The sequence below is a fragment of the Taudactylus pleione genome, unplaced genomic scaffold (assembly GCF_031769625.1).
Source record: "Taudactylus pleione unplaced genomic scaffold, aTauple2 ptg000454l, whole genome shotgun sequence".
Lineage (NCBI taxonomy): Eukaryota > Metazoa > Chordata > Amphibia > Anura > Myobatrachidae > Taudactylus > Taudactylus pleione.
In genome coordinates this window covers 3,534,719-3,556,003 of record NW_028284856.1, presented here as the reverse complement: position 1 = coordinate 3,556,003, position 21,285 = coordinate 3,534,719, and the positions used below count along the sequence as shown (strand labels likewise).

The following is a 21,285-nucleotide window of genomic DNA, read 5'->3' as shown; positions in this document are numbered from 1 at the left end:
AAAAGTATGAACTGAAAAGCTCATCTGGAGTTTGTCGCAAACCTATAGAAAGTTCGTAATACTAAAACCAAGTAAATTCAAATGGTGACAACTACTGTGCAATTACTAAAGTAGGAAAATCTCTCTATCACTAAAAGTATGATATGAATAGCTTGACATTTAGTGTCTATTGGTGAAATACATTTAATTTGCCTCTTGGTTGAAGGTGTACATTCTTAAACAGTTTGTGATTTTCCCACTCTGCACTATGTTCCATTTCACAAAATGACACATTGCTTAAAAGACACTCGCCCGAACAGACCCTTGAACCCTGGACCCTCAGATTAAAAGTCTGATGCTCTACCGACTGAGCTATCCAGGCTCTTCTGTGATAGGTCGCAAAAATGCAGAAAGTTCGTAATACAAAAAACAAGTCATTTCAAATGATGACAACTACTAGTTACTGTGCAATTACTAAAGTAGGAAAATCTCTCTATCACTAAAAGTATGAACTGAAAAGCTTGACATTTAGTGTCTCTTGATGAAATACATTTAATTTGCCTCTTGGTTGAAGGTGTACATTCTTAAACAGTTTGTGATTTTCCCACTCTGCACTATGTTATATTTCACAAAAACGACACATTGCTTAAAAGACACTCGCCCGAACAGGAACTTGAACCCTTGACCCTCAGATTAAAGTTCTGATGTTTTACCGACTCCAGGCTCTTCTGGAGTCTGTCGCAAACCTATAGAAAGTTCGTAATACTAAAACAAGTAAATTCAAATGGTAACAACTACTGTGCAATTACTAAAGTAGGAAAGTCTCTCTATCACTAAAAGTATGATATGAATAGCTTGACATTTAGTGTCTATTGATGAAATACATTTAATTTGCCTCTTGGTTGAAGGTGTACATTCTTAAACAGTTTGTGATTTTCCCACTCTGCACTATGTTCCATTTCACAAAATGACACATTGCTTAAAAGACACTCGCCCGAACAGGGACTTGAACCCTGGACCCTCAGATTAAAAGTCTGATGCTCTACCGACTGAGCTATCCAGGCTCTTCTGTGATAGGTCGCAAAAATGCAGAAAGTTCGTAATACAAAAAACAAGTCATATCAAATGATGACAACTACTAGTTACTGTGCAATTACTAAAGTTGGAAAATCTCTCTATCACTAAAAGTATGAACTGAAAAGCTCATCTGGAGTTTGTCGCAAACCTATAGAAAGTTCGTAATACTAAAACCAAGTAAATTCAAATGGTGACAACTACTGTGCAATTACTAAAGTAGGAAAATCTCTCTATCACTAAAAGTATGATATGAATAGCTTGACATTTAGTGTCTATTGGTGAAATACATTTAATTTGCCTCTTGGTTGAAGGTGTACATTCTTAAACAGTTTGTGATTTTCCCACTCTGCACTATGTTCCATTTCACAAAATGACACATTGCTTAAAAGACACTCGCCCGAACAGACCCTTGAACCCTGGACCCTCAGATTAAAAGTCTGATGCTCTACCGACTGAGCTATCCAGGCTCTTCTGTGATAGGTCGCAAAAATGCAGAAAGTTCGTAATACAAAAAACAAGTCATATCAAATGATGACAACTACTAGTTACTGTGCAATTACTAAAGTTGGAAAATCTCTCTATCACTAAAAGTATTATCTGAATAGCTTGACATTTAGTGTCTATTGATGAAATACATTTAATTTGCCTCTTGGTTGAAGGTGTACATTCTTAAACAGTTTGTGATTTTCCCACTCTGCACTATGTTCCATTTCACAAAAACGACACATTGCTTAAAAGACACTCGCCCGAACAGGGACTTGAACCCTGGACCCTCAGATTAAAGTTCTGATGTTTTACCGACTCCAGGCTCTTCTGGAGTTTGTCGCAAACCTATAGAAAGTTCGTAATACTAAAACCAAGTAAATTCAAATGGTGACAACTACTGTGCAATTACTAAAGTAGGAAAATCTCTCTATCACTAAAAGTATGATATGAATAGCTTGACATTTAGTGTCTATTGGTGAAATACATTTAATTTGCCTCTTGGTTGAAGGTGTACATTCTTAAACAGTTTGTGATTTTCCCACTCTGCACTATGTTCCATTTCACAAAATGACACATTGCTTAAAAGACACTCGCCCAAACAGGGACTTGAACCCTGGACCCTCAGATTAAAAGTCTGATGCTCTACCGACTGAGCTATCCAGGCTCTTCTGTGATAGGTCGCAAAAATGCAGAAAGTTCGTAATACAAAAAACAAGTCATATCAAATGATGACAACTACTAGTTACTGTGCAATTACTAAAGTTGGAAAATCTCTCTATCACTAAAAGTATTATCTGAATAGCTTGACATTTAGTGTCTATTGATGAAATACATTTAATTTGCCTCTTGGTTGAAGGTGTACATTCTTAAACAGTTTGTGATTTTCCCACTCTGCACTGTGTTCCATTTCACAAAAACGACACATTGCTTAAAAGACACTCGCCCGAACAGGGACTTGAACCCTGGACCCTCAGATTAAAGTTCTGATGTTTTACCGACTCCAGGCTCTTCTGGAGTTTGTCACAAACCTATAGAAAGTTCGTAATACTAAAACCAAGTAAATTCAAATGGTGACAACTACTGTGCAATTACTAAAGTAGCAAAATCTCTCTATCACTAAAAGTATGATATGAATAGCTTGACATTTAGTGTCTATTGGTGAAATACATTTAATTTGCCTCTTGGTTGAAGGTGTACATTCTTAAACAGTTTGTGATTTTCCCACTCTGCACTATGTTCCATTTCAATAACGACACATTGCTTAAAAAACACTCGCCCAAACAGGGACTTGAACCCTGGACCCTCAGATTAAAAGTCTGATGCTCTACCGACTGAGCTATCCAGGCTCTTCTGTGATAGGTCGCAAAAATGCAGAAAGTTCGTAATACAAAAAACAAGTCATATCAAATGATGACAACTACTAGTTACTGTGCAATTACTAAAGTTGGAAAATCTCTCTATCACTAAAAGTATGAACTGAAAAGCTCATCTGGAGTTTGTCGCAAACCTATAGAAAGTTCGTAATACTAAAACCAAGTAAATTCAAATGGTGACAACTACTGTGCAATTACTAAAGTAGGAAAATCTCTCTATCACTAAAAGTATGATATGAATAGCTTGACATTTAGTGTCTATTGGTGAAATACATTTAATTTGCCTCTTGGTTGAAGGTGTACATTCTTAAACAGTTTGTGATTTTCCCACTCTGCACTATGTTCCATTTCACAAAATGACACATTGCTTAAAAGACACTCGCCCGAACAGACCCTTGAACCCTGGACCCTCAGATTAAAAGTCTGATGCTCTACCGACTGAGCTATCCAGGCTCTTCTGTGATAGGTCGCAAAAATGCAGAAAGTTCGTAATACAAAAAACAAGTCATATCAAATGATGACAACTACTAGTTACTGTGCAATTACTAAAGTTGGAAAATCTCTCTATCACTAAAAGTATTATCTGAATAGCTTGACATTTAGTGTCTATTGATGAAATACATTTAATTTGCCTCTTGGTTGAAGGTGTACATTCTTAAACAGTTTGTGATTTTCCCACTCTGCACTATGTTCCATTTCACAAAAACGACACATTGCTTAAAAGACACTCGCCCGAACAGGGACTTGAACCCTGGACCCTCAGATTAAAGTTCTGATGTTTTACCGACTCCAGGCTCTTCTGGAGTTTGTCGCAAACCTATAGAAAGTTCGTAATACTAAAACCAAGTAAATTCAAATGGTGACAACTACTGTGCAATTACTAAAGTAGGAAAATCTCTCTATCACTAAAAGTATTATCTGAATAGCTTGACATTTAGTGTCTATTGATGAAATACATTTAATTTGCCTCTTGGTTGAAGGTGTACATTCTTAAACAGTTTGTGATTTTCCCACTCTGCACTATGTTCCATTTCACAAAAACGACACATTGCTTAAAAGACACTCGCCCGAACAGGGACTTGAACCCTGGACCCTCAGATTAAAGTTCTGATGTTTTACCGACTCCAGGCTCTTCTGGAGTTTGTTGCAAACCTATAGAAAGTTCGTAATACTAAAACCAAGTAAATTCAAATGGTGACAACTACTGTGCAATTACTAAAGTAGGAAAATCTCTCTATCACTAAAAGTATGATATGAATAGCTTGACATTTAGTGTCTATTGGTGAAATACATTTAATTTGCCTCTTGGTTGAAGGTGTACATTCTTAAACAGTTTGTGATTTTCCCACTCTGCACTATGTTCCATTTCACAAAATGACACATTGCTTAAAAGACACTCGCCCAAACAGGGACTTGAACCCTGGACCCTCAGATTAAAAGTCTGATGCTCTACCGACTGAGCTATCCAGGCTCTTCTGTGATAGGTCGCAAAAATGCAGAAAGTTCGTAATACAAAAAACAAGTCATATCAAATGATGACAACTACTAGTTACTGTGCAATTACTAAAGTTGGAAAATCTCTCTATCACTAAAAGTATTATCTGAATAGCTTGACATTTAGTGTCTATTGATGAAATACATTTAATTTGCCTCTTGGTTGAAGGTGTACATTCTTAAACAGTTTGTGATTTTCCCACTCTGCACTGTGTTCCATTTCACAAAAACGACACATTGCTTAAAAGACACTCGCCCGAACAGGGACTTGAACCCTGGACCCTCAGATTAAAGTTCTGATGTTTTACCGACTCCAGGCTCTTCTGGAGTTTGTCGCAAACCTATAGAAAGTTCGTAATACTAAAACCAAGTAAATTCAAATGGTGACAACTACTGTGCAATTACTAAAGTAGGAAAATCTCTCTATCACTAAAAGTATGATATGAATAGCTTGACATTTAGTGTCTATTGGTGAAATACATTTAATTTGCCTCTTGGTTGTAGGTGTACATTCTTAAACAGTTTGTGATTTTCCCACTCTGCACTATGTTCCATTTCACAAAATGACACATTGCTTAAAAGACACTCGCCCGAACAGACCCTTGAACCCTTGACCCTCAGATTAAAAGTCAGATGCTCTACCGACTGAGCTATCCAGGCTCTTCTGTGATAGGTCGCAAAAATGCAGAAAGTTCGTAATACAAAAAACAAGTCATTTCAAATGATGACAACTACTAGTTACTGTGCAATTACTAAAGTAGGAAAATCTCTCTATCACTAAAAGTATGAACTGAAAAGCTTGACATTTAGTGTCTCTTGATGAAATACATTAATTTGCCTCTTGGTTGAAGGTGTACATTCTTAAACAGTTTGTGATTTTCCCACTCTGCACTATGTTATATTTCACAAAAACGACACATTGCTTAAAAGACACTTGCCCGAACAGGAACTTGAACCCTTGACCCTCAGATTAAAGTTCTGATGTTTTACCGACTCCAGGCTCTTCTGGAGTCTGTCGCAAACCTATAGAAAGTTCGTAATACTAAAACAAGTAAATTCAAATGGTAACAACTACTGTGCAATTACTAAAGTAGGAAAGTCTCTCTATCACTAAAAGTATTATCTGAATAGCTTGACATTAAGTGTCTATTGATGAAATACATTTAATTTGCCTCTTGGTTGAAGGTGTACATTCTTAAACAGTTTGTGATTTTCCCACTCTGCACTGTGTTCCATTTCACAAAAACGACACATTGCTTAAAAGACACTTGCCCGAACAGGGACTTGGACCCTGGACCCTCAGATTAAAAGTCTGATGCTCTACCGACTGAGCTATCCAGGCTCTTCTGTGATAGGTCGCAAAAATGCAGAAAGTTCGTAATACAAAAAACAAGTCATATCAAATGATGACAACTACTAGTTACTGTGCAATTACTAAAGTTGGAAAATCTCTCTATCACTAAAAGTATTATCTGAATAGCTTGACATTTAGTGTCTATTGATGAAATACATTTAATTTGCCTCTTGGTTGAAGGTGTACATTCTTAAACAGTTTGTGATTTTCCCACTCTGCACTATGTTCCATTTCACAAAATGACACATTGCTTAAAAGACACTCGCCCAAACAGGGACTTGAACCCTGGACCCTCAGATTAAAAGTCTGATGCTCTACCGACTGAGCTATCCAGGCTCTTCTGTGATAGGTCGCAAAAATGCAGAAAGTTCGTAATACAAAAAACAAGTCATATCAAATGATGACAACTACTAGTTACTGTGCAATTACTAAAGTTGGAAAATCTCTCTATCACTAAAAGTATGAACTGAAAAGCTCATCTGGAGTTTGTCGCAAACCTATAGAAAGTTCGTAATACTAAAATCAAGTAAATTCAAATGGTGACAACTACTGTGCAATTACTAAAGTAGGAAAATCTCTCTATCACTAAAAGTATGATATGAATAGCTTGACATTTAGTGTCTATTGGTGAAATACATTTAATTTGCCTCTTGGTTGAAGGTGTACATTCTTAAACAGTTTGTGATTTTCCCACTCTGCACTATGTTCCATTTCACAAAATGACACATTGCTTAAAAGACACTCGCCCGAACAGACCCTTGAACCCTGGACCCTCAGATTAAAAGTCTGATGCTCTACCGACTGAGCTATCCAGGCTCTTCTGTGATAGGTCGCAAAAATGCAGAAAGTTCGTAATACAAAAAACAAGTCATATCAAATGATGACAACTACTAGTTACTGTGCAATTACTAAAGTTGGAAAATCTCTCTATCACTAAAAGTATTATCTGAATAGCTTGACATTTAGTGTCTATTGATGAAATACATTTAATTTGCCTCTTGGTTGAAGGTGTACATTCTTAAACAGTTTGTGATTTTCCCACTCTGCACTATGTTCCATTTCACAAAAACGACACATTGCTTAAAAGACACTCGCCCGAACAGGGACTTGAACCCTGGACCCTCAGATTAAAGTTCTGATGTTTTACCGACTCCAGGCTCTTCTGGAGTTTGTCGCAAACCTATAGAAAGTTCGTAATACTAAAACCAAGTAAATTCAAATGGTGACAACTACTGTGCAATTACTAAAGTAGGAAAATCTCTCTATCACTAAAAGTATTATCTGAATAGCTTGACATTTAGTGTCTATTGATGAAATACATTTAATTTGCCTCTTGGTTGAAGGTGTACATTCTTAAACAGTTTGTGATTTTCCCACTCTGCACTATGTTCCATTTCACAAAAACGACACATTGCTTAAAAGACACTCGCCCGAACAGGGACTTGAACCCTGGACCCTCAGATTAAAGTTCTGATGTTTTACCGACTCCAGGCTCTTCTGGAGTTTGTCGCAAACCTATAGAAAGTTCGTAATACTAAAACCAAGTAAATTCAAATGGTGACAACTACTGTGCAATTACTAAAGTAGGAAAATCTCTCTATCACTAAAAGTATGATATGAATAGCTTGACATTTAGTGTCTATTGGTGAAATACATTTAATTTGCCTCTTGGTTGAAGGTGTACATTCTTAAACAGTTTGTGATTTTCCCACTCTGCACTATGTTCCATTTCACAAAATGACACATTGCTTAAAAGACACTCGCCCAAACAGGGACTTGAACCCTGGACCCTCAGATTAAAAGTCTGATGCTCTACCGACTGAGCTATCCAGGCTCTTCTGTGATAGGTCGCAAAAATGCAGAAAGTTCGTAATACATAAAACAAGTCATATCAAATGATGACAACTACTAGTTACTGTGCAATTACTAAAGTTGGAAAATCTCTCTATCACTAAAAGTATTATCTGAATAGCTTGACATTTAGTGTCTATTGATGAAATACATTTAATTTGCCTCTTGGTTGAAGGTGTACATTCTTAAACAGTTTGTGATTTTCCCACTCTGCACTGTGTTCCATTTCACAAAAACGACACATTGCTTAAAAGACACTCGCCCGAACAGGGACTTGAACCCTGGACCCTCAGATTAAAGTTCTGATGTTTTACCGACTCCAGGCTCTTCTGGAGTTTGTCACAAACCTATAGAAAGTTCGTAATACTAAAACCAAGTAAATTCAAATGGTGACAACTACTGTGCAATTACTAAAGTAGCAAAATCTCTCTATCACTAAAAGTATGATATGAATAGCTTGACATTTAGTGTCTATTGGTGAAATACATTTAATTTGCCTCTTGGTTGAAGGTGTACATTCTTAAACAGTTTGTGATTTTCCCACTCTGCACTATGTTCCATTTCACAAAAACGACACATTGCTTAAAAAACACTCGCCCAAACAGGGACTTGAACCCTGGACCCTCAGATGAAAAGTCTGATGCTCTACCGACTGAGCTATCCAGGCTCTTCTGTGATAGGTCGCAAAAATGCAGAAAGTTCGTAATACAAAAAACAAGTCATATCAAATGATGACAACTACTAGTTACTGTGCAATTACTAAAGTTGAAAAATCTCTCTATCACTAAAAGTATTATCTGAATAGCTTGACATTTAGTGTCTATTGATGAAATACATTTAATTTGCCTCTTGGTTGAAGGTGTACATTCTTAAACAGTTTGTGATTTTCCCACTCTGCACTATGTTCCATTTCACAAAAACGACACATTGCTTAAAAGACACTCGCCCGAACAGGGACTTGAACCCTGGACCCTCAGATTAAAGTTCTGATGTTTTACCGACTCCAGGCTCTTCTGGAGTTTGTCGCAAACCTATAGAAAGTTCGTAATACTAAAACCAAGTAAATTCAAATGGTGACAACTACTGTGCAATTACTAAAGTAGGAAAATCTCTCTATCACTAAAAGTATGATATGAATAGCTTGACATTTAGTGTCTATTGGTGAAATACATTTAATTTGCCTCTTGGTTGTAGGTGTACATTCTTAAACAGTTTGTGATTTTCCCACTCTGCACTATGTTCCATTTCACAAAATGACACATTGCTTAAAAGACACTCGCCCGAACAGACCCTTGAACCCTTGACCCTCAGATTAAAAGTCAGATGCTCTACCGACTGAGCTATCCAGGCTCTTCTGTGATAGGTCGCAAAAATGCAGAAAGTTCGTAATACAAAAAACAAGTCATTTCAAATGATGACAACTACTAGTTACTGTGCAATTACTAAAGTAGGAAAATCTCTCTATCACTAAAAGTATGAACTGAAAAGCTTGACATTTAGTGTCTCTTGATGAAATACATTTAATTTGCCTCTTGGTTGAAGGTGTACATTCTTAAACAGTTTGTGATTTTCCCACTCTGCACTATGTTATATTTCACAAAAACGACACATTGCTTAAAAGACACTTGCCCGAACAGGAACTTGAACCCTTGACCCTCAGATTAAAGTTCTGATGTTTTACCGACTCCAGGCTCTTCTGGAGTCTGTCGCAAACCTATAGAAAGTTCGTAATACTAAAACAAGTAAATTCAAATGGTAACAACTACTGTGCAATTACTAAAGTAGGAAAGTCTCTCTATCACTAAAAGTATTATCTGAATAGCTTGACATTAAGTGTCTATTGATGAAATACATTTAATTTGCCTCTTGGTTGAAGGTGTACATTCTTAAACAGTTTGTGATTTTCCCACTCTGCACTGTGTTCCATTTCACAAAAACGACACATTGCTTAAAAGACACTTGCCCGAACAGGGACTTGGACCCTGGACCCTCAGATTAAAAGTCTGATGCTCTACCGACTGAGCTATCCAGGCTCTTCTGTGATAGGTCGCAAAAATGCAGAAAGTTCGTAATACAAAAAACAAGTCATATCAAATGATGACAACTACTAGTTACTGTGCAATTACTAAAGTTGGAAAATCTCTCTATCACTAAAAGTATTATCTGAATAGCTTGACATTTAGTGTCTATTGATGAAATACATTTAATTTGCCTCTTGGTTGAAGGTGTACATTCTTAAACAGTTTGTGATTTTCCCACTCTGCACTGTGTTCCATTTCACAAAAACGACACATTGCTTAAAAGACACTCGCCCGAACAGGGACTTGAACCCTGGACCCTCAGATTAAAGTTCTGATGTTTTACCGACTCCAGGCTCTTCTGGAGTTTGTCGCAAACATATAGAAAGTTCGTAATACTAAAACCAAGTAAATTCAAATGGTGACAACTACTGTGCAATTACTAAAGTAGGAAAATCTCTCTATCACTAAAAGTATGATATGAATAGCTTGACATTTAGTGTCTATTGGTGAAATACATTTAATTTGCCTCTTGGTTGTAGGTGTACATTCTTAAACAGTTTGTGATTTTCCCACTCTGCACTATGTTCCATTTCACAAAATGACACATTGCTTAAAAGACACTCGCCCGAACAGACCCTTGAACCCTGGACCCTCAGATTAAAAGTCAGATGCTCTACCGACTGAGCTATCCAGGCTCTTCTGTGATAGGTCGCAAAAATGCAGAAAGTTCGTAATACAAAAAACAAGTCATTTCAAATGATGACAACTACTAGTTACTGTGCAATTACTAAAGTAGGAAAATCTCTCTATCACTAAAAGTATGAACTGAAAAGCTTGACATTTAGTGTCTCTTGATGAAATACATTTAATTTGCCTCTTGGTTGAAGGTGTACATTCTTAAACAGTTTGTGATTTTCCCACTCTGCACTGTTATATTTCACAAAAACGACACATTGCTTAAAAGACACTCGCCCGAACAGGAACTTGAACCCTTGACCCTCAGATTAAAGTTCTGATGTTTTACCGACTCCAGGCTCTTCTGGAGTCTGTCGCAAACCTATAGAAAGTTCGTAATACTAAAACAAGTAAATTCAAATGGTAACAACTACTGTGCAATTACTAAAGTAGGAAAGTCTCTCTATCACTAAAAGTATGATATGAATAGCTTGACATTTAGTGTCTATTGATGAAATACATTTAATTTGCCTCTTGGTTGAAGGTGTACATTCTTAAACAGTTTGTGATTTTCCCACTCTGCACTATGTTCCATTTCACAAAATGACACATTGCTTAAAAGACACTCGCCCGAACAGTGACTTGAACCCTGGACCCTCAGATTAAAAGTCTGATGCTCTACCGACTGAGCTATCCAGGCTCTTCTGTAATAGGTCGCAAAAATGCAGAAAGTTCGTAATACAAAAAACAAGTCATATCAAATGATGACAACTACTAGTTACTGTGCAATTACTAAAGTTGGAAAATCTCTCTATCACTAAAAGTATGAACTGAAAAGCTCATCTGGAGTTTGTCGCAAACCTATAGAAAGTTCGTAATACTAAAACCAAGTAAATTCAAATGGTGACAACTACTGTGCAATTACTAAAGTAGGAAAATCTCTCTATCACTAAAAGTATGATATGAATAGCTTGACATTTAGTGTCTATTGGTGAAATACATTTAATTTGCCTCTTGGTTGAAGGTGTACATTCTTAAACAGTTTGTGATTTTCCCACTCTGCACTATGTTCCATTTCACAAAATGACACATTGCTTAAAAGACACTCGCCCGAACAGACCCTTGAACCCTGGACCCTCAGATTAAAAGTCTGATGCTCTACCGACTGAGCTATCCAGGCTCTTCTGTGATAGGTCGCAAAAATGCAGAAAGTTCGTAATACAAAAAACAAGTCATATCAAATGATGACAACTACTAGTTACTGTGCAATTACTAAAGTTGGAAAATCTCTCTATCACTAAAAGTATTATCTGAATAGCTTGACATTTAGTGTCTATTGATGAAATACATTTAATTTGCCTCTTGGTTGAAGGTGTACATTCTTAAACAGTTTGTGATTTTCCCACTCTGCACTATGTTCCATTTCACAAAAACGACACATTGCTTAAAAGACACTCGCCCGAACAGGGACTTGAACCCTGGACCCTCAGATTAAAGTTCTGATGTTTTACCGACTCCAGGCTCTTCTGGAGTTTGTCGCAAACCTATAGAAAGTTCGTAATACTAAAACCAAGTAAATTCAAATGGTGACAACTACTGTGCAATTACTAAAGTAGGAAAATCTCTCTATCACTAAAAGTATGATATGAATAGCTTGACATTTAGTGTCTATTGGTGAAATACATTTAATTTGCCTCTTGGTTGAAGGTGTACATTCTTAAACAGTTTGTGATTTTCCCACTCTGCACTATGTTCCATTTCACAAAATGACACATTGCTTAAAAGACACTCGCCCGAACAGACCCTTGAACCCTGGACCCTCAGATTAAAAGTCTGATGCTCTACCGACTGAGCTATCCAGGCTCTTCTGTGATAGGTCACAAAAATGCAGAAGTTCGTAATACAAAAAACAAGTCATTTCAAATGATGACAACTAGTAGTTACTGTGCAATTACTAAAGTAGGAAAATCTCTCTATCACTAAAAGTATGAACTGAAAAGCTTGACATTTAGTGTCTCTTGATGAAATACATTTAATTTGCCTCTTGGTTGAAGGTGTACATTCTTAAACAGTTTGTGATTTTCCCACTCTGCACTATGTTCCATTTCACAAAAACACACATTGCTTAAAAGACACTCGCCCGAACAGGGACTTGAACCCTTGACCCTCAGATTAAAGTTCTGATGTTTTACCGACTCCAGGCTCTTCTGGAGTCTGTCGCAAACCTATAGAAAGTTCATAATACTAAAACCAAGTAAATTCAAATGGTGACAACTACTGTGCAATTACTAAAGTAGGAAAATCTCTCTATCACTAAAAGTATGATCTGAATAGCTTGACATTTAGTGTCTATTGATGAAATACATTTAATTTGCCTCTTGGTTGAAGGTGTACATTCTTAAACAGTTTGTGATTTTCCCACTCTGCAATATGTTCCATTTCACAAAATGATACGTTGCTTAAAAGACACTCGCCCGAACAGGGACTTGAACCCTGTACCCTCAGATTAAAAGTCTGATGCTCTACCGACTGAGCTATCCAGGCTCTTCTGTGATAGGTCGCAAAAATGCAGAAAGTTCGTAATACAAAAAACAAGTCATATCAAATGATGACAACTACTAGTTACTGTGCAATTACTAAAGTTGGACAATATCTCTATCACTAAAAGCATGAACTGAAAAGCTTGACATTTAGTGTCTCTTGATGAAATACATTTAATTTGCCACTTGGTTGAAGGTGTGCATTCTTAAACAGTTTGTGATTTTCCCACTCTGCACTATGTTCCATTTCACAAAAACGACACATTGCTTAAAAGACACTCGCCCGAACAGGGACTTGAACCCTGGACCCTCAGATTAAAAGTCTGATGCTCTACCGACTGAGCTATCCAGGCTCTTCTGTGATAGGTCGCAAAAATGCAGAAAGTTCGTAATACAAAAAACAAGTCATATCAAATGATGACAACTACTAGTTACTGTGCAATTACTAAAGTTGAAAAATCTCTCTATCACTAAAAGTATTATCTGAATAGCTTGACATTTAGTGTCTATTGATGAAATACATTTAATTTGCCTCTTGGTTGAAGGTGTACATTCTTAAACAGTTTGTGATTTTCCCACTCTGCACTATGTTCCATTTCACAAAAATGACACATTGCTTAAAAGACACTCGCCCGAACAGGGACTTGAACCCTGGACCCTCAGATTAAAGTTCTGATGTTTTACCGACTCCAGGCTCTTCTGGAGTTTGTCGCAAACCTATAGAAAGTTCGTAATACTAAAACCAAGTAAATTCAAATGGTGACAACTACTGTGCAATTACTAAAGTAGGAAAATCTCTCTATCACTAAAAGTATGATATGAATAGCTTGACATTTAGTGTCTATTGGTGAAATACATTTAATTTGCCTCTTGGTTGAAGGTGTACATTCTTAAACAGTTTGTGATTTTCCCACTCTGCACTATGTTCCATTTCACAAAATGACACATTGCTTAAAAGACACTCGCCCGAACAGACCCTTGAACCCTGGACCCTCAGATTAAAAGTCTGATGCTCTACCGACTGAGCTATCCAGGCTCTTCTGTGATAGGTCGCAAAAATGCAGAAAGTTCGTAATACAAAAAACAAGTCATATCAAATGATGACAACTACTAGTTACTGTGCAATTACTAAAGTTGGAAAATCTCTCTATCACTAAAAGTATTATCTGAATAGCTTGACATTTAGTGTCTATTGATGAAATACATTTAATTTGCCTCTTGGTTGAAGGTGTACATTCTTAAACAGTTTGTGATTTTCCCACTCTGCACTATGTTCCATTTCACAAAAACGACACATTGCTTAAAAGACACTCGTCCGAACAGGGACTTGAACCCTGGACCCTCAGATTAAAGTTCTGATGTTTTACCGACTCCAGGCTCTTCTGGAGTCTGTCGCAAACCTATAGAAAGTTCATAATACTAAAACCAAGTAAATTCAAATGGTGACAACTACTGTGCAATTACTAAAGTAGGAAAATCTCTCTATCACTAAAAGTATGATCTGAATAGCTTGACATTTAGTGTCTATTGATGAAATACATTTAATTTGCCTCTTGGTTGAAGGTGTACATTCTTAAACAGTTTGTGATTTTCCCACTCTGCAATATGTTCCATTTCACAAAATGATACGTTGCTTAAAAGACACTCGCCCGAACAGGGACTTGAACCCTGTACCCTCAGATTAAAAGTCTGATGCTCTACCGACTGAGCTATCCAGGCTCTTCTGTGATAGGTCGCAAAAATGCAGAAAGTTCGTAATACAAAAAACAAGTCATATCAAATGATGACAACTACTAGTTACTGTGCAATTACTAAAGTTGGACAATCTCTCTATCACTAAAAGCATGAACTGAAAAGCTTGACATTTAGTGTCTCTTGATGAAATACATTTAATTTGCCACTTGGTTGAAGGTGTGCATTCTTAAACAGTTTGTGATTTTCCCACTCTGCACTATGTTCCATTTCACAAAAACGACACATTGCTTAAAAGACACTCGCCCGAACAGGGACTTGAACCCTGGACCCTCAGATTAAAAGTCTGATGCTCTACCGACTGAGCTATCCAGGCTCTTCTGTGATAGGTCGCAAAAATGCAGAAAGTTCGTAATACAAAAAACAAGTCATATCAAATGATGACAACTACTAGTTACTGTGCAATTACTAAAGTTGAAAAATCTCTCTATCACTAAAAGTATTATCTGAATAGCTTGACATTTAGTGTCTATTGATGAAATACATTTAATTTGCCTCTTGGTTGAAGGTGTACATTCTTAAACAGTTTGTGATTTTCCCACTCTGCACTATGTTCCATTTCACAAAAATGACACATTGCTTAAAAGACACTCGCCCGAACAGGGACTTGAACCCTGGACCCTCAGATTAAAGTTCTGATGTTTTACCGACTCCAGGCTCTTCTGGAGTTTGTCGCAAACCTATAGAAAGTTCGTAATACTAAAACCAAGTAAATTCAAATGGTGACAACTACTGTGCAATTACTAAAGTAGGAAAATCTCTCTATCACTAAAAGTATGATATGAATAGCTTGACATTTAGTGTCTATTGGTGAAATACATTTAATTTGCCTCTTGGTTGAAGGTGTACATTCTTAAACAGTTTGTGATTTTCCCACTCTGCACTATGTTCCATTTCACAAAATGACACATTGCTTAAAAGACACTCGCCCGAACAGACCCTTGAACCCTGGACCCTCAGATTAAAAGTCTGATGCTCTACCGACTGAGCTATCCAGGCTCTTCTGTGATAGGTCGCAAAAATGCAGAAAGTTCGTAATACAAAAAACAAGTCATATCAAATGATGACAACTACTAGTTACTGTGCAATTACTAAAGTTGGAAAATCTCTCTATCACTAAAAGTATTATCTGAATAGCTTGACATTTAGTGTCTATTGATGAAATACATTTAATTTGCCTCTTGGTTGAAGGTGTACATTCTTAAACAGTTTGTGATTTTCCCACTCTGCACTATGTTCCATTTCACAAAAACGACACATTGCTTAAAAGACACTCGTCCGAACAGGGACTTGAACCCTGGACCCTCAGATTAAAGTTCTGATGTTTTACCGACTCCAGGCTCTTCTGGAGTCTGTCGCAAACCTATAGAAAGTTCATAATACTAAAACCAAGTAAATTCAAATGGTGACAACTACTGTGCAATTACTAAAGTAGGAAAATCTCTCTATCACTAAAAGTATGATCTGAATAGCTTGACATTTAGTGTCTATTGATGAAATACATTTAATTTGCCTCTTGGTTGAAGGTGTACATTCTTAAACAGTTTGTGATTTTCCCACTCTGCAATATGTTCCATTTCACAAAATGATACGTTGCTTAAAAGACACTCGCCCGAACAGGGACTTGAACCCTGTACCCTCAGATTAAAAGTCTGATGCTCTACCGACTGAGCTATCCAGGCTCTTCTGTGATAGGTCGCAAAAATGCAGAAAGTTCGTAATACAAAAAACAAGTCATATCAAATGATGACAACTACTAGTTACTGTGCAATTACTAAAGTTGGACAATCTCTCTATCACTAAAAGCATGAACTGAAAAGCTTGACATTTAGTGTCTCTTGATGAAATACATTTAATTTGCCACTTGGTTGAAGGTGTGCATTCTTAAACAGTTTGTGATTTTCCCACTCTGCACTATGTTCCATTTCACAAAAACGACACATTGCTTAAAAGACACTCGCCCGAACAGGGACTTGAACCCTGGACCCTCAGATTAAAAGTCTGATGCTCTACCGACTGAGCTATCCAGGCTCTTCTGTGATAGGTCGCAAAAATGCAGAAAGTTCGTAATACAAAAAACAAGTCATATCAAATGATGACAACTACTAGTTACTGTGCAATTACTAAAGTTGAAAAATCTCTCTATCACTAAAAGTATTATCTGAATAGCTTGACATTTAGTGTCTATTGATGAAATACATTTAATTTGCCTCTTGGTTGAAGGTGTACATTCTTAAACAGTTTGTGATTTTCCCACTCTGCACTATGTTCCATTTCACAAAAATGACACATTGCTTAAAAGACACTCGCCCGAACAGGGACTTGAACCCTGGACCCTCAGATTAAAGTTCTGATGTTTTACCGACTCCAGGCTCTTCTGGAGTTTGTCGCAAACCTATAGAAAGTTCGTAATACTAAAACCAAGTAAATTCAAATGGTGACAACTACTGTGCAATTACTAAAGTAGGAAAATCTCTCTATCACTAAAAGTATGATATGAATAGCTTGACATTTAGTGTCTATTGGTGAAATACATTTAATTTGCCTCTTGGTTGAAGGTGTACATTCTTAAACAGTTTGTGATTTTCCCACTCTGCACTATGTTCCATTTCACAAAATGACACATTGCTTAAAAGACACTCGCCCGAACAGACCCTTGAACCCTGGACCCTCAGATTAAAAGTCTGATGCTCTACCGACTGAGCTATCCAGGCTCTTCTGTGATAGGTCGCAAAAATGCAGAAAGTTCGTAATACAAAAAACAAGTCATATCAAATGATGACAACTACTAGTTACTGTGCAATTACTAAAGTTGGAAAATCTCTCTATCACTAAAAGTATTATCTGAATAGCTTGACATTTAGTGTCTATTGATGAAATACATTTAATTTGCCTCTTGGTTGAAGGTGTACATTCTTAAACAGTTTGTGATTTTCCCACTCTGCACTATGTTCCATTTCACAAAAACGACACATTGCTTAAAAGACACTCGTCCGAACAGGGACTTGAACCCTGGACCCTCAGATTAAAGTTCTGATGTTTTACCGACTCCAGGCTCTTCTGGAGTCTGTCGCAAACCTATAGAAAGTTCATAATACTGAAACCAAGTAAATTCAAATGGTGACAACTACTGTGCAATTACTAAAGTAGGAAAATCTCTCTATCACTAAAAGTAAGATATGAATAGCTTGACATTTAGTGTCTATTGGTGAAATACATTTAATTTGCCTCTTGGTTGAAGGTGTACATTCTTAAACAGTTTGTGATTTTCCCACTCTGCACTATGTTCCATTTCACAAAATGACACATTGCTTAAAAGACACTCGCCCGAACAGACCCTTGAACCCTGGACCCTCAGATTAAAAGTCTGATGCTCTACCGACTGAGCTATCCAGCCTCTTCTGTGATAGGTCGCAAAAATGCAGAAAGTTCGTAATACAAAAAACAAGTCATATCAAATGATGACAACTACTAGTTACTGTGCAATTACTAAAGTTGGAAAATCTCTCTATCACTAAAAGTATTATCTGAATAGCTTGACATTTAGTGTCTATTGATGAAATACATTTAATTTGCCTCTTGGTTGAAGGTGTACATTCTTAAACAGTTTGTGATTTTCCCACTCTGCACTATGTTCCATTTCACAAAAACACACATTGCTTAAAAGACACTCGCCCGAACAGGGACTTGAACCCTTGACCCTCAGATTAAAGTTCTGATGTTTTACCGACTCCAGGCTCTTCTGGAGTCTGTCGCAAACCTATAGAAAGTTCATAATACAAAAAACAAGTCATATCAAATGATGACAACTACTAGTTACTGTGCAATTACTAAAGTTGGAAAATCTCTCTATCACTAAAAGTATTATCTGAATAGCTTGACATTTAGTGTCTATTGATGAAATACATTTAATTTGCCTCTTGGTTGAAGGTGTACATTCTTAAACAGTTTGTGATTTTCCCACTCTGCACTATGTTCCATTTCACAAAATGATACGTTGCTTAAAAGACACTCGCCCGAACAGGGACTTGAACCCTGTACCCTCAGATTAAAAGTCTGATGCTCTACCGACTGAGCTATCCAGGCTCTTCTGTGATAGGTCGCAAAAATGCAGAAAGTTCGTAATACAAAAAACAAGTCATATCAAATGATGACAACTACTAGTTACTGTGCAATTACTAAAGTTGGACAATCTCTCTATCACTAAAAGCATGAACTGAAAAGCTTGACATTTAGTGTCTCTTGATGAAATACATTTAATTTGCCACTTGGTTGAAGGTGTGCATTCTTAAACAGTTTGTGATTTTCCCACTCTGCACTATGTTCCATTTCACAAAAACGACACATTGCTTAAAAGACACTCGCCCGAACAGGGACTTGAACCCTGGACCCTCAGATTAAAAGTCTGATGCTCTACCGACTGAGCTATCCAGGCTCTTCTGTGATAGGTCGCAAAAATGCAGAAAGTTCGTAATACAAAAAACAAGTCATATCAAATGATGACAACTACTAGTTACTGTGCAATTACTAAAGTTGAAAAATCTCTCTATCACTAAAAGTATTATCTGAATAGCTTGACATTTAGTGTCTATTGATGAAATACATTTAATTTGCCTCTTGGTTGAAGGTGTACATTCTTAAACAGTTTGTGATTTTCCCACTCTGCACTATGTTCCATTTCACAAAAATGACACATTGCTTAAAAGACACTCGCCCGAACAGGGACTTGAACCCTGGACCCTCAGATTAAAGTTCTGATGTTTTACCGACTCCAGGCTCTTCTGGAGTTTGTCGCAAACCTATAGAAAGTTCGTAATACTAAAACCAAGTAAATTCAAATGGTGACAACTACTGTGCAATTACTAAAGTAGGAAAATCTCTCTATCACTAAAAGTATGATATGAATAGCTTGACATTTAGTGTCTATTGGTGAAATACATTTAATTTGCCTCTTGGTTGAAGGTGTACATTCTTAAACAGTTTGTGATTTTCCCACTCTGCACTATGTTCCATTTCACAAAATGACACATTGCTTAAAAGACACTCGCCCGAACAGACCCTTGAACCCTGGACCCTCAGATTAAAAGTCTGATGCTCTACCGACTGAGCTATCCAGGCTCTTCTGTGATAGGTCGCAAAAATGCAGAAAGTTCGTAATACAAAAAACAAGTCATATCAAATGATGACAACTACTAGTTACTGTGCAATTACTAAAGTTGGAAAATCTCTCTATCACTAAAAGTATTATCTGAATAGCTTGACATTTAGTGTCTATTGATGAAATACATTTAATTTGCCTCTTGGTTGAAGGTGTACATTCTTAAACAGTTTGTGATTTTCCCACTCTGCACTATGTTCCATTTCACAAAAACGACACATTGCTTAAAAGACACTCGTCCGAACAGGGACTTGAACCCTGGACCCTCAGATTAAAGTTCTGATGTTTTACCGACTCCAGGCTCTTCTGGAGTCTGTCGCAAACCTATAGAAAGTTCATAATACTGAAACCAAGTAAATTCAAATGGTGACAACTACTGTGCAATTACTAAAGTAGGAAAATCTCTCTATCACTAAAAGTAAGATATGAATAGCTTGACATTTAGTGTCTATTGGTGAAATACATTTAATTTGCCTCTTGGTTGAAGGTGTACATTCTTAAACAGTTTGTGATTTTCCCACTCTGCACTATGTTCCATTTCACAAAATGACACATTGCTTAAAAGACACTCGCCCGAACAGACCCTTGAACCCTGGACCCTCAGATTAAAAGTCTGATGCTCTACCGACTGAGCTATCCAGCCTCTTCTGTGATAGGTCGCAAAAATGCAGAAAGTTCGTAATACAAAAAACAAGTCATATCAAATGATGACAACTACTAGTTACTGTGCAATTACTAAAGTTGGAAAATCTCTCTATCACTAAAAGTATTATCTGAATAGCTTGACATTTAGTGTCTATTGATGAAATACATTTAATTTGCCTCTTGGTTGAAGGTGTACATTCTTAAACAGTTTGTGATTTTCCCACTCTGCACTATGTTCCATTTCACAAAAACACACATTGCTTAAAAGACACTCGCCCGAACAGGGACTTGAACCCTTGACCCTCAGATTAAAGTTCTGATGTTTTACCGACTCCAGGCTCTTCTGGAGTCTGTCGCAAACCTATAGAAAGTTCATAATACTAAAACCAAGTAAATTCAAATGGTGACAACTACTGTGCAATTACTAAAGTAGGAAAATCTCTCTATCACTTAAAGTATGATCTGAATAGCTTGACATTTAGTGTCTATTGATGAAATACATTTAATTTGCCTCTTGGTTGAAGGTGTACATTCTTAAACAGTTTGTGATTTTCCCACTCTGCAATATGTTCCATTTCACAAAATGATACGTTGCTTAAAAGACACTCGCCCGAACAGGGACTTGAACCCTGTACCCTCAGATTAAAAGTCTGATGCTCTACCGACTGAGCTATCCAGGCTCTTCTGTGATAGGTCGCAAAAATGCAGAAAGTTCGTAATACAAAAAACAAGTCATATCAAATGATGACAACTACTAGTTACTGTGCAATTACTAAAGTTGAAAAATCTCTCTATCACTAAAAGTATTATCTGAATAGCTTGACATTTAGTGTCTATTGATGAAATACATTTAATTTGCCTCTTGGTTGAAGGTGTACAT

General features: G+C 36.9%; 19 non-coding genes across 19 annotated transcripts; all 19 read right to left on the bottom strand.

Moving 5' to 3' along the window:
* Nucleotides 1–970: 970 nt before the first annotated feature.
* Nucleotides 971–1,043, bottom strand: TRNAK-UUU (transfer RNA lysine (anticodon UUU)). Its single transcript has one exon. It is a non-coding gene; the product is annotated as a tRNA-Lys (tRNA).
* Nucleotides 1,044–2,133: 1,090 nt separating this feature from the next.
* On the bottom strand, nucleotides 2,134–2,206 carry TRNAK-UUU (transfer RNA lysine (anticodon UUU)). Its single transcript has one exon. It is a non-coding gene; the product is annotated as a tRNA-Lys (tRNA).
* Nucleotides 2,207–2,815: 609 nt separating this feature from the next.
* TRNAK-UUU (transfer RNA lysine (anticodon UUU)) lies at nucleotides 2,816–2,888 on the bottom strand. Its single transcript has one exon. It is a non-coding gene; the product is annotated as a tRNA-Lys (tRNA).
* A 1,425-nt stretch (nucleotides 2,889–4,313) lies between these two features.
* On the bottom strand, nucleotides 4,314–4,386 carry TRNAK-UUU (transfer RNA lysine (anticodon UUU)). The gene has a single exon. It is a non-coding gene; the product is annotated as a tRNA-Lys (tRNA).
* Nucleotides 4,387–5,678: 1,292 nt separating this feature from the next.
* On the bottom strand, nucleotides 5,679–5,751 carry TRNAK-UUU (transfer RNA lysine (anticodon UUU)). Its single transcript has one exon. It is a non-coding gene; the product is annotated as a tRNA-Lys (tRNA).
* Nucleotides 5,752–6,026: 275 nt separating this feature from the next.
* On the bottom strand, nucleotides 6,027–6,099 carry TRNAK-UUU (transfer RNA lysine (anticodon UUU)). The gene has a single exon. It is a non-coding gene; the product is annotated as a tRNA-Lys (tRNA).
* A 1,425-nt stretch (nucleotides 6,100–7,524) lies between these two features.
* Nucleotides 7,525–7,597, bottom strand: TRNAK-UUU (transfer RNA lysine (anticodon UUU)). The gene has a single exon. It is a non-coding gene; the product is annotated as a tRNA-Lys (tRNA).
* Nucleotides 7,598–8,208: 611 nt separating this feature from the next.
* On the bottom strand, nucleotides 8,209–8,281 carry TRNAK-UUU (transfer RNA lysine (anticodon UUU)). Its single transcript has one exon. It is a non-coding gene; the product is annotated as a tRNA-Lys (tRNA).
* A 1,293-nt stretch (nucleotides 8,282–9,574) lies between these two features.
* On the bottom strand, nucleotides 9,575–9,647 carry TRNAK-UUU (transfer RNA lysine (anticodon UUU)). Its single transcript has one exon. It is a non-coding gene; the product is annotated as a tRNA-Lys (tRNA).
* Nucleotides 9,648–10,937: 1,290 nt separating this feature from the next.
* TRNAK-UUU (transfer RNA lysine (anticodon UUU)) lies at nucleotides 10,938–11,010 on the bottom strand. Its single transcript has one exon. It is a non-coding gene; the product is annotated as a tRNA-Lys (tRNA).
* Nucleotides 11,011–12,781: 1,771 nt separating this feature from the next.
* TRNAK-UUU (transfer RNA lysine (anticodon UUU)) lies at nucleotides 12,782–12,854 on the bottom strand. The gene has a single exon. It is a non-coding gene; the product is annotated as a tRNA-Lys (tRNA).
* A 276-nt stretch (nucleotides 12,855–13,130) lies between these two features.
* Nucleotides 13,131–13,203, bottom strand: TRNAK-UUU (transfer RNA lysine (anticodon UUU)). The gene has a single exon. It is a non-coding gene; the product is annotated as a tRNA-Lys (tRNA).
* Nucleotides 13,204–14,496: 1,293 nt separating this feature from the next.
* Nucleotides 14,497–14,569, bottom strand: TRNAK-UUU (transfer RNA lysine (anticodon UUU)). The gene has a single exon. It is a non-coding gene; the product is annotated as a tRNA-Lys (tRNA).
* Nucleotides 14,570–14,845: 276 nt separating this feature from the next.
* Nucleotides 14,846–14,918, bottom strand: TRNAK-UUU (transfer RNA lysine (anticodon UUU)). Its single transcript has one exon. It is a non-coding gene; the product is annotated as a tRNA-Lys (tRNA).
* A 1,293-nt stretch (nucleotides 14,919–16,211) lies between these two features.
* TRNAK-UUU (transfer RNA lysine (anticodon UUU)) lies at nucleotides 16,212–16,284 on the bottom strand. The gene has a single exon. It is a non-coding gene; the product is annotated as a tRNA-Lys (tRNA).
* Nucleotides 16,285–16,560: 276 nt separating this feature from the next.
* On the bottom strand, nucleotides 16,561–16,633 carry TRNAK-UUU (transfer RNA lysine (anticodon UUU)). Its single transcript has one exon. It is a non-coding gene; the product is annotated as a tRNA-Lys (tRNA).
* Nucleotides 16,634–18,615: 1,982 nt separating this feature from the next.
* On the bottom strand, nucleotides 18,616–18,688 carry TRNAK-UUU (transfer RNA lysine (anticodon UUU)). Its single transcript has one exon. It is a non-coding gene; the product is annotated as a tRNA-Lys (tRNA).
* Nucleotides 18,689–18,964: 276 nt separating this feature from the next.
* On the bottom strand, nucleotides 18,965–19,037 carry TRNAK-UUU (transfer RNA lysine (anticodon UUU)). The gene has a single exon. It is a non-coding gene; the product is annotated as a tRNA-Lys (tRNA).
* A 1,975-nt stretch (nucleotides 19,038–21,012) lies between these two features.
* TRNAK-UUU (transfer RNA lysine (anticodon UUU)) lies at nucleotides 21,013–21,085 on the bottom strand. Its single transcript has one exon. It is a non-coding gene; the product is annotated as a tRNA-Lys (tRNA).
* Nucleotides 21,086–21,285: the final 200 nt, after the last annotated feature.